A 14,783-nucleotide genomic window follows, 5' to 3' on the forward strand; every position below is an offset into this window, starting at 1 on the left:
AAATTATAAGCAGAAAAAATGCTCAGAAATTTACCTGCGGTGCGGTTTTTTATTCCGCAGCATATCAATTGTATTTGTGTAAATGCTGCTTATTTGTTTCGGGCTTTGCCCATTTAATTCAATGGGGGAGGGGGGGTAAAACCCACAACAAATAGCAGATGTTTTTTTTTGCAAAAAAAAAAACGCAACTCAGAATTTTTTTAAATCTTATACTTACCCAGAATTCTGTTTCTTCGTCCGGGCCGGCATCCTGGGATGACGTTTCATCCTATGTTACCGCTGCAGGACTGCAGGATGTAGGAGGGAAGCATCTCCTTGGTAGGTATCCATTATTTTTTTTTGTCTGCTCAGTTTTCCGCAGCGGCCATTCCTGGCCGAAAAACTGCACCACAGTTTGGTGCGGTTTTTCAGCTTGAATTCCCTGCGGCGCACAGGGCGGATATGCTGTGTGCTTTTACAGAGCATATCCGACCTGTGTGAACATACCGGTACAGTATATACATATAGTAGCTGCTGTCTTACCACGTCAAAATGTTGCATTCCCAAAAGTCAGCGCAGTTTTCAAATGATTGTTAATGTCCATGCAGTTTTTTTCAAACGTTAACAATCATTTAAAAACTGCACCGACTTTTGGTAAAACTGCATGTGCTACGTGTTTTACTGGACAATGGTTGTTACGATCTGATTGTTTGCATTGAAGGTTATGTACACGTTTGAAAGGAATTTTTTTTATATATGTAAAAATGTCAGTCAGTGTATTTTGTGCAACTTTATAATTCGTTTTTATTAAAAAATCTTTTTACTTTTTGAGATACAGCTGCTCTGTATCTTGTATACAGAGCAGCTGTATCTTACGCTGAATCCTGAACACGTCAGGTCTGTGGGACTGATGGGTTCAGTGTCAGCGGGTCTTGTGTGTCTCTGACACGAAGGATCCACCTGTAATACATCACATCTAAGTTAGATGTGATAGATTACAGGTGGATACAGTCGACTACTCTATTGATACCGCCCAAAAAATGGAAACTTTGCGAAACGGAGACAACAGGAAACCATTAGCAACGGAAGCGTTACCATTGAAATCAATGGTAATGCAAACGGAAAGCTATGGTTTCCGTTTGGTTTCCGTTCGTGGTTTCCCCTGACAGAAAGGTCAGACGGAACCCATGAACGGAACCCCGATGCAGGTGAGAACAAAGCCTAATTATTACTGTATGATCTGTACAGATGAGGGAGGGTACTATTTTTTGGGGTGTAAGCAACTCCCAGTATATCATTACCATTGTTCAGGTCATTCTGGAAGCTGCTAACCTGACTTTGCAAATGATCTCTGTACTGAAATGTATTTGTACTGAGCTGGGTTTTGGTGTTGTATTTATGTACTGAGCTTGGTTCTGGTACTGTGTATGGATGTATGAGCTTGGTTCTGGTGTTGTGTGTGTGTGTGTGTGTGTGTGTGTGTGTGTGTGTGTGTGTGTGTGTGTGTGTGTGTGTGTGTGTACATACTGAGCTTGGTTGTGGTGCTGTATATATATACTGAGCCTGGTTGTGGTGCTGTATATATATACTGAGCCTGGTTGTGGTGCTGTATATATGTACTGAGCCTAGTTCTGGTGATGTATATATGGACTGATCTTTGTTCTGGTGTTGTATATATGTACGGAGCTTGGTTCTGGTGTTGTGTGTGTGTGTATACATGTATGAGCTTTGTTCTGGTGATGTATATATGTACTAACATTGGTTCCGGTACTGCACATATGTATGAGCTTGGTTCTGGTCCTGTAATTATATTGGTAATATTTATAATACAAAATTGCAGATCAGATGAAATTGTTGCAATTCATTGTATGTTTAATCGGAACCTGCCTTGTAGTTTTAACCCCTTGAACCGCCACCATGCAGTAATATGGAGAAGTCATTATAGAGGTCTGGACCGAATGGAGAAAAAGAACAACTAGAATCTGGCATTGTCACTGGTGAGTCACTTAATATAAATGTTTATTCTGCCTCTAATCAGTACTGTAGTCATTGTATGATCTGCAGCGAGATGATGGGTGGTATGTTTTTTTGGTTTTTTTTTTAAACATCAACTCCCAGCATATCCTTACCATTGTTCAGTCCATGCTGGGAGCTGTAGTTTTACGCCATACAAACCCATACCACATGGGTTGCACTAAATTGATCTGTATTTGTGCTGGTGCTGTATTTATGTGCTGAGCTTGGTTCTGATGCTGTATTTATGTACTGAGCTTTGTTCTGGTGCTGTATATATGTACTGAGCTTTGTTCTGGTGCTGTATATATGTACTGAGCTTGGTTCTGGTGTATATATGTACTGCGCATGAGTCATAAGTGTGAGCGGTGTGCGTACACATTTGTCCTAGGTGTGAGTGGTGTGCATGCACATGTGTACTAGGTGTGAGTGGCACGAATGCAGCATGTGTCCAGCTTCTGGGTTGTATCTGTGCGTCATGTTTCCAGGATGTGTGTGTGTGTGTGTGTGTGTGTGTATGGCTGAATATGAAATTGAAATCATACTATTTAGTTACAGTATGGTGATATTTTAGCATTGTATACCGGTATAATTTGCAATCTTTATACGTCAGTATTAAGCCAAGATCACGCAATCAGGATTTGATTAGGACTAAGTCCCTGATTCCACACCCAAATCCCTATCAAATCCACTAACATTCTGCATCCATTAATAGTGAATGGGCTATTTTATACCCCATTCACATGCAGCGGAAATAACTCTGCTTCAATTATTTTCGGCTCCGCAAAAAAAATCCTCTAGAATAATGAGCATGTTCATTATTCTCGTGGGAACGCAGTGGATTCATTGGAGTTGGAGCTATCAGGAACTATTCCTCTTTTCATTTCTTTTCGCGAGATCACGCTTGCTGTCACTTACTCACACATTAACGTTACTGAAGTGTCTAGTGAGTGAATAGACATCGCTTCCAGCCAGGACGCGATGTCTATTCACAATACCGACACTTCGGTAACGTTTGTGTGGAACTTACAGCACAGCAAGCATAATCTCGCGAGATCACGCTGTAAGCTGTCATTTTATTATAGAATATAAGATATGCCTGCCTTGTTCGTGTATATTTATTTCCTCCATGTACATTGTAGAATACAAGGTTTTGCTGCTTTATTTATGGTAAACGTTGTTTTTTTTAAATGGGGTTTTATGTAAGTAAAATGTTATTATTTTATTATAAAAAGCTAATATGGGGAATTTGTTAAATGCTAATTTTTCAGGCGTAAAAAAAAATCACAAATGTATCAAAAGTCCCAATTTGCGCAAAAGAAAAAAATGCGTCACTTGATGCATTTACATTAGCAACAAAGCAGGTGGGGCTTAACAGAAGGGGACGGGGCCACCAGCGGCCCAACATAGCTATAATTTATGCCAGAAACTGGAGTAAATAAGAGGAGAAATCTATGCCCGCTCAGGCATTTATGGTATTTCTTGTGAATATGACATACATGCCTAAGATGGGAATACCCCTTTAACCCTTTAATGTACTGGGAAACGGAAAAAAAAATAATCATGGGGTGGAATTGGAAAAGAACTGAAATTCCTCCATTATTTTTTCGGTTTGTTTTTTAGCCCCTCATGATCGCGTCGAGCAGATGAGGGGGGTGGGGTGATGGGCTGTCAGAGTGGCTCTTTCTAACGGCATTAAAGCTGCGATCGCTATAGATTGCGGTATCTAAGTGGTTAAACAGCCAGGATCACAGATATCACTGATCCTGGCCGTTAGTACGAGGTGTCAGCTGTAATTCTGAGAGCTGGCTCTATACTTTTTCCCCCACACCATGACATACAGTGTCGTCATGGTGCGTCAAGGGCTAAATACATGACATAAAGAAGATTCCATATTACTAGGTTTTACTGCCACGTTCAGTGACATATTTGATGCGACTGAGGACCTTGAGCTTTACTACCCCACAAATATCTACCTTGATGAAGGTTTGGCGTTTCTAGCATGGAAGCCCCTTCACCCAAGACTGCTTCTTTATGATATACAACTCCAGAAGCTTTTCTTACTTGGGGCCTGGACAGCTATGAGATGTGGAGGTTTTTTTTTTCCAGTCTGCTGTCCTTCTAGCATGCAGCAAGTGGAAAAAGAGTTGTGGAACTGAAAGGGGTTTTCCCACAAAACACATGTATCCCCCTATCCACAGGTTAGGGGATACATGTGTGATTGCCGGGAGTCTGCCCTCTGGGACCCGAACAATGAGGAGAACGGGGTACCGAAAGTCCCCCGAACTGCTCCATGAGAATGAGAACTATACCATTGCTGCTTGGCACTTTTGGAATGTTGCAGTTTGGAATTCCCCTCCCCCCTCTACTGTCTCAGAATTGATTCTAATCTCAGATCAGTGTGCAACACTAGGACTGATTCCTCTTTTCTGATTTTGCTATATGGACCATTTTTTATTGAATTATATATTTTTGGCCATTTGATATACCTCACCCTGTCATTGAGAATGTGGCACATGCAGAATGTGCTCTAGATCTGGAGGGTAGTGGATCCAAATCTTACAATATATTCTGTGCCTTTTATTTATTTTATTACTATATTATTATTCTTATTGATTTCAGGTTTTTTTGGGCGATTATTTGTATTCACAATTTGAGGGGAAGCAAAGGTTACAATTTGAAACCAGTTCTGAAATTACTTAGAAACATACGTCTGTTGTGAAGAGTTAATGGGGGTTCTTAGATTTCAGCAAAGAAGTTATTTTTTTTGTATAATTAAGGGTATGTGCACACACACTAATTACGTCCGTAAGTGACGGACGTATTTCGGCCGCAAGTTCCGGACCGAACTCAGTGCAGGGAGCCGGGCTCCTAGCATCATACTTATGTACGATGCTAGGAGTCTCTGCCCCGCTGCAGGACAACTGTCCCGTACTGTAATCATGTTTTCAGTACGTGACAGTGGTCCTGCAGCGAGGCAGGGACTCCTAGCATCGTACATAAGTATGATGCTAGGAGCCCGGCTCCCTGCACTGTGCTCGGTCCGGGACTTGCGGCCGAAATACGTCCGTCACTTACGGACGTAATTAGTGTGTGTGCACATACCCTAAGGGTATGTTCACGCGCTTAACAAAAAACATCTGAAAATACAGAGCTGTTTTCAAGGGAAAACAGCTCCTGATTTTCAGAAGTTTTTTAGCAACTCGCGTTTTTCGCTGCGTTTTTTGCACCTGTTTTTGGAGCTGTTTTCAATAGAGTCTATGAAAAACGGCTCCAAAAACGTCCCAAGAAGCGTCCTGCACTTCTTTTGACGAGCTGTCTTTTTTCGCACCTTATTTTTACAGAGACGTGTAAAATTAAGGCTCGTGGGAACAGAACACCGTAAAACCTATTGAAAGCAATGGGAAGATGTTTGTAGGCGTATTAGGGGCGTTTTTTCAGGTGTAATTCGAGGCGTGAACATACCCTAGGGGTATATTCGCACGCTTAACAAAAAACGTCTGAAAATACGGAGCTGTTTTCAAGGGAAAACAACTCCTGATTTTCAGACGTTATTCGCGTTTTTCGTGGCGTAATTCGCGGCCGTTTTTGGAGCTATTTTCAATAGAGTCTATGGAAAAACGGCTCCAAAAACGTCCCAAGAAGTGTCCTGCACTTATTTTGACGAGCCGTAATTTTACGCGTCGTCTTTTGACAGCGACGCGTAAAATTACACCTCGTCTGAACAAAACATCGTAAAACCCATTGCAAGCAATGGGCAGATGTTTGCAGGCCTAATGGAGCCGTCTTTTCAGGCATAATTCGAGGCGTAAAACGCCTGAATTACGTTTCGAGGCGTAAAACTCCTGAATTACGTCCGAAAATAGGTTGTGTGAACATACCCTAATAGTTATACAATTTTTCAAAATACTTTCTAGAGCAATTCCTCACAGTTTTCAAGATTTCTGCTTGTTGTTATTCAGTAGGAACATTCTTTGTTTACTTCCAGTGTATAAAATACTGTCCATGGTCATGTGATGGACACACAGGTGCACGGCTCGTTGCAGTTACAGTATATGTATCAGAGCTGTGTGTTCTAATTATCCCAGCACCTGTCTGTCTATCACATGACAATGGACAGAATTGTATCCACTGAAAGTAAATAATGAATGTTCCTTCTGAATGACAACAAGCAATCTTGAAAACCATAAGGTATTAATACAGAAAGTATATTGGAAAATTGTATAACTTTTCATTATACAAAAAACTCACATAAATTTACTGAAATCGGACAACCCCTTTAAATAATTTACAGCACCCACTAAACTTTTGTGAAGTTGATAACTTTGTCATTTGTGAAGTTTCTGATAATGTGTTCATAGTGAGTTTATCCTCTAATTGTGTCTTTGGGGCCTTCGGGGTCCCATGAGATGTGTCCTCTTTAACGTAATGATTCTTGCTCCTGCAGCTCTGAGATGAAAGAGATGGAAATTAAAAGACTCCCCTCCCTCCACCTATTTCTTACAGTATAATCAGGCTAAAAAATAGTGTGTGAAGTAAGGATTGTGTCTCTCATTTTGAAAATAATAACAATTAGTTTTAGTATTTTACATTTTGTTATAGTTTATGCTGGGATTTTATTGCTATAGAATTTTTTTTTAAATAAAACCCTTGTGGGTACTTTATCCATTGCAGTTTTAATTTATTTCATCCTGTGCAATTATTTATAATTTACAGTTCGCAAATGGTATGATATCTATGTGGTCTCATTAAAAATCTATGAGACCACCATCCAGTGTTGAAAGATGCCTTCATATGCAGCATGTCAAAAAGAGTGAGCACTCCTACATCTCCATGCTCCCCTGCCTTTATAAGTTGTTGTATTATTACCGAATTTAGACACCTCAGGGAATATATTATTTATTTATTTTTGTAATTTGGGGGATTTTGAAGATACCCACTCCATTAACAATGCCAAGAGGGGCTAGTCCCACTATTACTCACCGTGGTGTAACTATAGGGGTTGGAAAGGAAGGCAGCAACTGCATAAAGGTCCACCACCTGTTGGACTCAGGCTACACTGGCATAAAAAGGGGGTCCATAAGTAAGTGGGACAAAGTTGTTATGACATTATGCTAGCTGCTGAAATCACACTCAATTGAGCTATCTCCGTATCTAAATGAATTGTTTGTTTTTATGTTGTGATTATATCACATGTACAGTGGATGTAAAGACTTAAAGGGAATCTGTCGCTAGAAATTATTATTTTTATTTTTTTAGTTAAACAGTTAGTGTATAAATGATTAAACATTGTTCTAATTTTTTGAATTTTTTCACGAGTCAGGAAATATTATAAATTAGATTCTAATTTATAACATTTCCCAGTGCTGGTCACTAGATGGAGAAATTCCCAAAATTGCAGCATTGGCATGTGGTAAAGCAACCACATTGCTTTATGCTGCAAAATTTGAGAATACACACTCGCTCTAGTGAGCTCACAGAATCCCCCCTCCTTTATCCTGGCTAGTGCCAGGAGAAAGGAGGGAATTGAACATTCAAACCTCCTACACTGTGTGTCGCCATTTTTTGAGCGAACACACAGTGTAGTAGGTTTACATACAGTAGTAATCACACACTAAAACACGTACATACACAGACCTAACTTACCTGCTCCTGCCGCTGCCGCTCCCTCCTGTCCGTCCGCTCCGTCTGCTCCCTCCGCTCCAAGTGCTTGCTTCAGAACACAAGTCCGGAAGCCGCGACCGGAAGTAGTAATCTTACTGTCCGGCCGCGGCTTCCGGTCCACAAGAAAATGGCGCCGGACGTCGCTCGGCCGAAGACCTTCAATTTGGACTGTGTGGGAGCGGCGCATGCGCCGTTCCCACACAGACGGCGTACAGCATAGTGGATGGAACGGGTCCCGTTCGCATTCACTATGGGGTTGTATGTGCCGTATTCCATGTCTGTATGTGTCGTTAATCGACACATACAGAGATGGAAAAAAAATGGCAGCCCCCATAGACAAGAAAAAGTTAAAAAATAAAAAAAAGTCAAACACAAACACACAAATAAATATATTTTTTTTAAATAAAACACTAAAAGCAAATTGATATAAAAAATATTTTTTTCACGACACCCGTCCTTTAAGGCCCTTTTACACTGGCCAATTATCGTGCAAACGAGCACTCAAAGAACGCTCGTTCCTGATCAACACCCTGTGTAAACAGGGCAGCGATCAGAAAATGAACAAGCAAACGCTTGTTCAAAAGCTGATAGCATTGTATTAAAAGTGCAAAATATTAACGTTGTAGGTAGCACATCTCACTGTGTAAACAGGGAGACGCGCTGCCAACATGGTAGAAATGTATGGGGATTAGCGATCGGAGTATCGAGTGCTCATCCGTAAACTAGCTCCTTGTGAAACTAGCAAATGAGCGCCGATCAACGAGCTGTCTCGTTAATCGGTGCTCGTTGCACCAGCCAAAATGTGCCAGTGTAAAAGTACCTTAGGCAGCTAGGTGGAGTGCCACAGTGTAGCTTTTGCAGCAGAGCCCTTGGCGTCACCTACACTTATTGGTGGTGCTGGGATGTGTGCAATAGCATTCCAATGCCAATGAATTCATTAAAACAAAGAGCCCATTATGACCTAAAGTATGTGGACATCTGACTATTACACCTATATGGGCTTGTTGAACATCCCATTCTAAAACCATGGGCTTTAATATGGAGTTGGGCCCCCTTTTGCAGCCAAGACACCCTCCTGGGACAGCTTTTCATAAGAATTTTAAGTGTGTCTGTGGGAATTTGTGTGCACTCGGCCAAAAGAGCATTTGCAATTTCAGACACTGATGTTAGATGAAAAGGTCTGGCTCGCAATTGGCGCTCCAATTTATCCCAAAGATGTTTGATGGAGTTGAAGTCAGGGTTCTGTGTAGGCCGCTTAGTTCCTCCACACCAAACTCCTCAAACAATGTCTTTATGGACCTCATTTTGTGCACTGAAACAGAAAACTATTGCCATGAAGTTGGAAGCATACAATTGTCTAAAATTTATTTGTATGCTGCACCGTTAACATTACTCTTCTCTTGAAATAAGGGGCCTAGCCGAAACCCTGAAAAACAGCCCCAGACGATTATCCCTCCTCCACAAATTTTACAGCAGGCAATTTCTAGATAGTGCCATACAGCCCTCCACCTCCCCATTGTAAACCGTGCCATACAGCCCCCCAACTCCCCCTTGTGGACAGTGCTCCCCACCTCCCCTTTGTGGATAGTGCCATACAGCCCCTCACCTCCCACTTGTAAACAGTAGCCCCCCACCTCCCCCTTGTAAAGTGCCCCCCAAATAAATAAAACAAACATATTGTACTCCCGTAGGCCCCGTTCCTGTGACGAACGGAGCTGCTCCACAATGCCGAAGGGATCCTTGTGTAGGCCGGCGTGATCCAGTGAAGTCATCATGCCAGCCTGCACAGGGATCCTGTCCCCCTACCTGATAGGCCTGTAGCCTAGTAAATGGCAGAGCAGGGAGATACCTCTCTGCTCTGTCATAGGATTCAATGGTATCTGTGTCCTAAGGACGCAGATACTACTGAATTCAGCGTCGCCACCACTGAAGCAGACATAGCGGCACCTCCGGGCATGGGTGCCCTCATGTCCGGTGGCGCCGCTAGCAGCCGTTATGGCTGTTACAGTGGTAGTTATGCCACTGAGCAGAAAAGGAGTGTCCGGGTGGAAAGGCAGCTTCAGAGTCACCGGGCCTGGGCGCTCCACAAACACATGCAGGTGAAGGGAGCCAGTGCAGCGCCCTGTTCGACCTGCTGGAGTGATGCGCCCTGTGCGATGGCACAGGTCACACACACACCAAAGGCCGGCCCTACACCTGATGCACAGTTCTACGCAGAAGTAGTTTAGAATTTTTTAGTAATCAATGAAACTGAGGATAGACAATTTATACGCACCACACACTTAATTTTGTGGTCTACTGCTTCGTGGCTGAGCTGTAATTACCCCTAGATGATTCCACACAATAATAGAACTTATTGTTCACTGGGTAAAATCTAGCAGATTAGACCCTCCATGAAATGTGGCAAAAGTGGCATCATTAGAGAGTTCTACATTTATAGTCACTGAGGTCTTCAATACGACCCACACTACTACTAAAGTTTGTGTACTGAGATTGCATGGCTATGAGTTTGATTTTATGCATCTGTTTGCAATGAATTCAGTCTCCTTCGCAATTATTGCCAAATTTACTTTGAATAGATGGTGGGATGTGTGCATGTTTAAAGGAAATTTAAATTTTCACCAACTTTTTGTGGATTTAATTTTTCTTTTACTAGAAGTTTACTATTTTGTGCTAGAAAAAGACATACCGCGTAACACTCAGAATTATAGATCAGTAGACATGGGGTACATTATATTCAGTGGGCCTAAAAAGAAATGTCTAAAAAAATATGTAAGTATCTTAATGTTTCGAATCATAAATAATCAATACGTTTAGTTCTAAGTAGTTTGAAATTTACCATGTTTAGTTCACCTGAGTTATTTGGGTACCAGAATAAAACTGGGAGGGAAAAACGGGTTGACATGTTATTGTGGTGAATAATTACCGGAGATAAAATTAGGACCTATAGTCTTAAAGGACACCCTTATGCACTTACAAAACTAATACACTGTGTTATGCCTAGAACAGGACCGGAGAGGGTGTAAGAGGGCTGGAGAGGGTGTAGGAGGGCCGGAGAGGGTGGAGGATAACAGAGATTCTCGAATGTTCTTTGAATCCTATGTGTCACGCACCGCCCACTCAGGCCCTCCACTAAGCATAACACAGTGTATCAGTTTTGCCCAGAGTGTTCCTTTAGGCTTAGTTCGACTACACTATTGATTCCGTCAAAACAACGGAACTCCTGCACAACGGAGACAAACGGAAACCATTGGCACCGAATCCGTCACCATTGAAATCAAACCTCTGGTTTCCGTTTGTGTCAGTCAGGGCTCCGTTTCGACAGAAAGCTCAGATGGAACGTCGGCCCGGAGCCCTGACGCAAGTGTGAACGCAGTCTTATATTAATTAATCTAAAGTTTTGTTTTTTGTACGTTTTGTATGAATTCTACCAGTGTTTATAGACTTTATATTCATTATAGGGAGAAAAATGTAATAAATCTTGTTTAGAAAAAAAATTATATTTCTATATCTAGAAGTCCTATAGATATTTGATTGTAGAACATATTGTAGAATTACATTTATACTGCATTAGTCTCTATAAAGTGAACCTGTTACACTATGAATTATAAGCATGTAAAACTAATGCACTATAAATAGGGGCAGGGGAGGACACAGATAACTGAGGGCCCCTGTGCAAGATCAGTATATGGGCCCCTTGCTCTTGAATAGCTCATCAGAGATCATCCCCTTATGTCTCTATAAGAATCCATCAGTAACTGGGAGCTATGAAATTCATTAGTTCAGACCCTTTTATACAATCTAAAAGACAGTAGGGATATATATTGAAGCTGACAGTGGGCCTCCTTACCTTCCTTGCCCCTGTACAGCACAGGTTGCACATATGTTATGTCCGCCCCTGAATAGGGGTATCTATAAGATATCTATAAAGGATTAACATAGGGGGAAATGTAAACAATTTTCAGAAGCAGAGTTTGAGGAGCTGTACAGTGCATCCCCATACTATCTAAATTGGTGTATTGAACCCCTAGAAGGGGGTACCAGGATTAATAGCATTATTACAGCATAATTTATACTAAACTGTTTATAATAAAACAATACGAAGATATACGGAAACATAGGCAACACTGTGACTACAATATTGCCGCACCAATACTCCCACAGAGACATCTGTGACACGACGTGATGAATTGTTGTCTCTAAAGCTGCCGCTTATGTAGGTGTATTGGTTTAAAAATATTTGGTATAGCAAATAGTATTATAATATTTTCATGTTACAAGTTCAGAATCCATTTATAGCACTCTGGATAATCTAAAGATAATAACAGTTTTTTAAAACATGTCTTTCAACACAAGAAGTACTAAATTGCATATTATGATCATTATGTAAATCTAGAGGTCGGACTTGTAGTTGATGTGAGCTAATATGAGTGAATATGATTTGTGTACAGCGCTCTAGAATGTTTTCACTATATACAGGCAATAGGGAAATATGCAGTATTTTTTACTAAATATACAACTTGAGAGACACAAATGTTGCTCTACAGTGACATCCGACATCTTGTTGCATCTAGCTCAGGGGTGCACAACATTTTTGTTAGTCTGAGGGCCACATTTGAGTACTTGAGGGGGCTGCAATACAATTTAGACATGTATTCATATCAGTGGAGCAACCACCGTTCTAGCAGCCGATGCGGCTGCTACGGGTCCAGCAGCATGAGGGGGCCCATACCAGGTATCTCCCTGCTATTTCATTTACTAGGCTACAGGACACGTTCGGCCTGCAACCTATCAGGCACAGGGACAGGATCCCTGCGCAGGCATCATGATGACGTCACTGGATCACGCTGGCCTACGCAAGCATCCCGTCGGCGTTGAAGATGCTTTGGAACAGCTCCTTTCGTCGTGGGAACAGGGCAAAGTTGAGTATACGTTTTATTTGTTTGGGGGCACTATCTACAATAGGGGGTTGTATGGCACTATCTACAGGGGGCTGTATGGCCACTATCTACAAGGGGAGATGGGGGTGCTATCTACCGGGAGGGGATGTATGGCGCCATCTATGGGGGGGCTGTATGGTGCTATCTATGGGGGGCTGTATGGCACTATCTACAGGGGGCTGTATGACACTATCTACAAGGGGGAGGTAGGGACACTATCTACAAGGAGGAGGTGTACGGCACTATCTACAAGGGGGAAAGGTGCACTATCTACAGGGGGAAGGGTGGCACTACCTACAAAGGGGAGTGGCACTGTCTACAGGGGGGCTATATAGCGCTGTCTACAGGTGGGGCTGTATGGCACAATCTACAGTGTGGCTGTATGGCACAATCTACAGGGGGCACTATATATAGGGGGCACTATTGACTACGGGGTGTGACACCGAGGGGAGTGCCCAGTCAAAAGTTTGCTATAGGGCCCAGTCTTTCCTAATTACGCTCCTGATTCATATGTATTTTGCACACATAGATCACATTAAGTGTTAATTTAAATTAGATTTATATAAAATATTGCCATTTATTTTACTGTATCCTGAAACTACTTGGCAACATATATGATTATTGTTACATAGCAACAGCATTAAATCTGTCTGTGAACTAGGGAGATGCAATGTGGCTGCAACATACTGGAATACTGTAGCCCTGCTTAAATGCCGCACTGTATTGTTGGCAGGAAAAACTGTCTGTCCCTTTGCTTATACAAAGCATGTATGCTACAATGTGACATATCACTAGCTCCAGCCTAAACGCTACTTAGCATCAATAGACGATATGGGACAGATATATATTGTGTAATGTGGCTGCTTTTCCTGATAAGGGCTACCCAGAAAGACATAATTGGCCACTCCACAACTGCACCTGGAGCAAAAGAGAACATTAAGTTGGCCAAGAACTTCATGCACATGGCACAGAGGCTGTAACGCAGCACAATCCCAGAGAGCTCCCTACTACGGAATCTGAAAGAAAGGGCCAAATACACTTCTATGTGTACAAAATGGAGCCGTAACACGCCAGTGGTTTTCATCAGTATTTCCAGTTGTATTTTTTTCCATTTTGTACCTACAAATATGAATCAAATAAGAATGTAAATATGGATGTTAATAATAGGTCGAATATTTTTTTCAGGCTCCTTGACGTCCATAGGGAGGCTACAGACTGGCTACGGATGTCAATGGAATATGCAGCACATTTGAAAATTGGACAGAGCCGTATTGCTATGGAGACCGGAGGAATGAGCGACTGCTAGACATCTCCAGCACAGCTTATCTTCTGGGAAAACATATATTGGACAAGAACAGCAGAATGTCTGGTAATCCAAATAGACGTTCGATTGTCGACTGTCAACCCTTTAACAGTTGCAGCCCACCCTGCATTTTACAGGTTATTGGGGCACTGGACGCATTATGACACATTGATTTTGCCTGGCATTGCACTACAGGATGGTGATGCAGGCAGTTCTGCTTCATATTGAAGTAGAAATGATGGGGGTGGGAAGATTCCAGGCAAGACTGAATTTTTAGTTTTACTGAAAGTGTTCTTTAAGAATTGCTGCGAAGAATAAAATTTGATTTCCAAAAGTTCATTTTACTCTTTAACCCCTTATAACTCTTTTATGTGTGATTAGATTGATTTAACTCATGCAATACTTTATATCAGGTTTTCATACATTTGAAAAAAAATGGAGGTTAAAAAGACAACTCTTATTTACCTCTACTATCCCCAAATAAGATATAAACTTAAAGGCTATGTACACCTTTGAAAATTATTTAAAAATGTCTTAATAAAAATGTGTATTTAGTGCAACTTTCTAATGACTTTTGATTAAAAATTATTTTTACTTTTTGAGATACAGCTGCTGAATCTGTCACGTCAGCAGCACTGATAGGTTCAGCGACAGCTGTTCCTTCTTTGACACGCAGGATCCACCTGTTATCGATCACATCTAAGTTATGAACCTGTGTGTTAGGATCCTGATGCTCACCTGATCGAGACAGATTTCAGCGCAAGATACAAAAAAGTAATTAGAAAGTTGCACAAAATAGTGATAAACATTTTATTTAAAAAATAAAATTTTCAAAGGTGTACATAGTCTTTAATACACTGCTATTTAATACACAACACAGACAA

At 41.5% G+C, this 14,783-nt stretch overlaps 1 long non-coding RNA gene across 1 annotated transcript; it reads left to right on the forward strand.

The window, feature by feature from the left end:
* Positions 1-267: 267 nt before the first annotated feature.
* LOC142656280 (uncharacterized) lies at positions 268-14,236 on the forward strand. The gene is made up of 3 exons (XR_012849645.1): positions 268-318; positions 1,874-1,976; positions 13,782-14,236. It is a non-coding gene; the product is annotated as an uncharacterized LOC142656280 (long non-coding RNA).
* The last annotated feature ends 547 nt before the right edge of the window (positions 14,237-14,783 follow it).

Source organism: Rhinoderma darwinii, chromosome 6 (genome assembly GCF_050947455.1).
Source record: "Rhinoderma darwinii isolate aRhiDar2 chromosome 6, aRhiDar2.hap1, whole genome shotgun sequence".
Classification (NCBI taxonomy): Eukaryota; Metazoa; Chordata; class Amphibia; order Anura; family Rhinodermatidae; genus Rhinoderma; species Rhinoderma darwinii.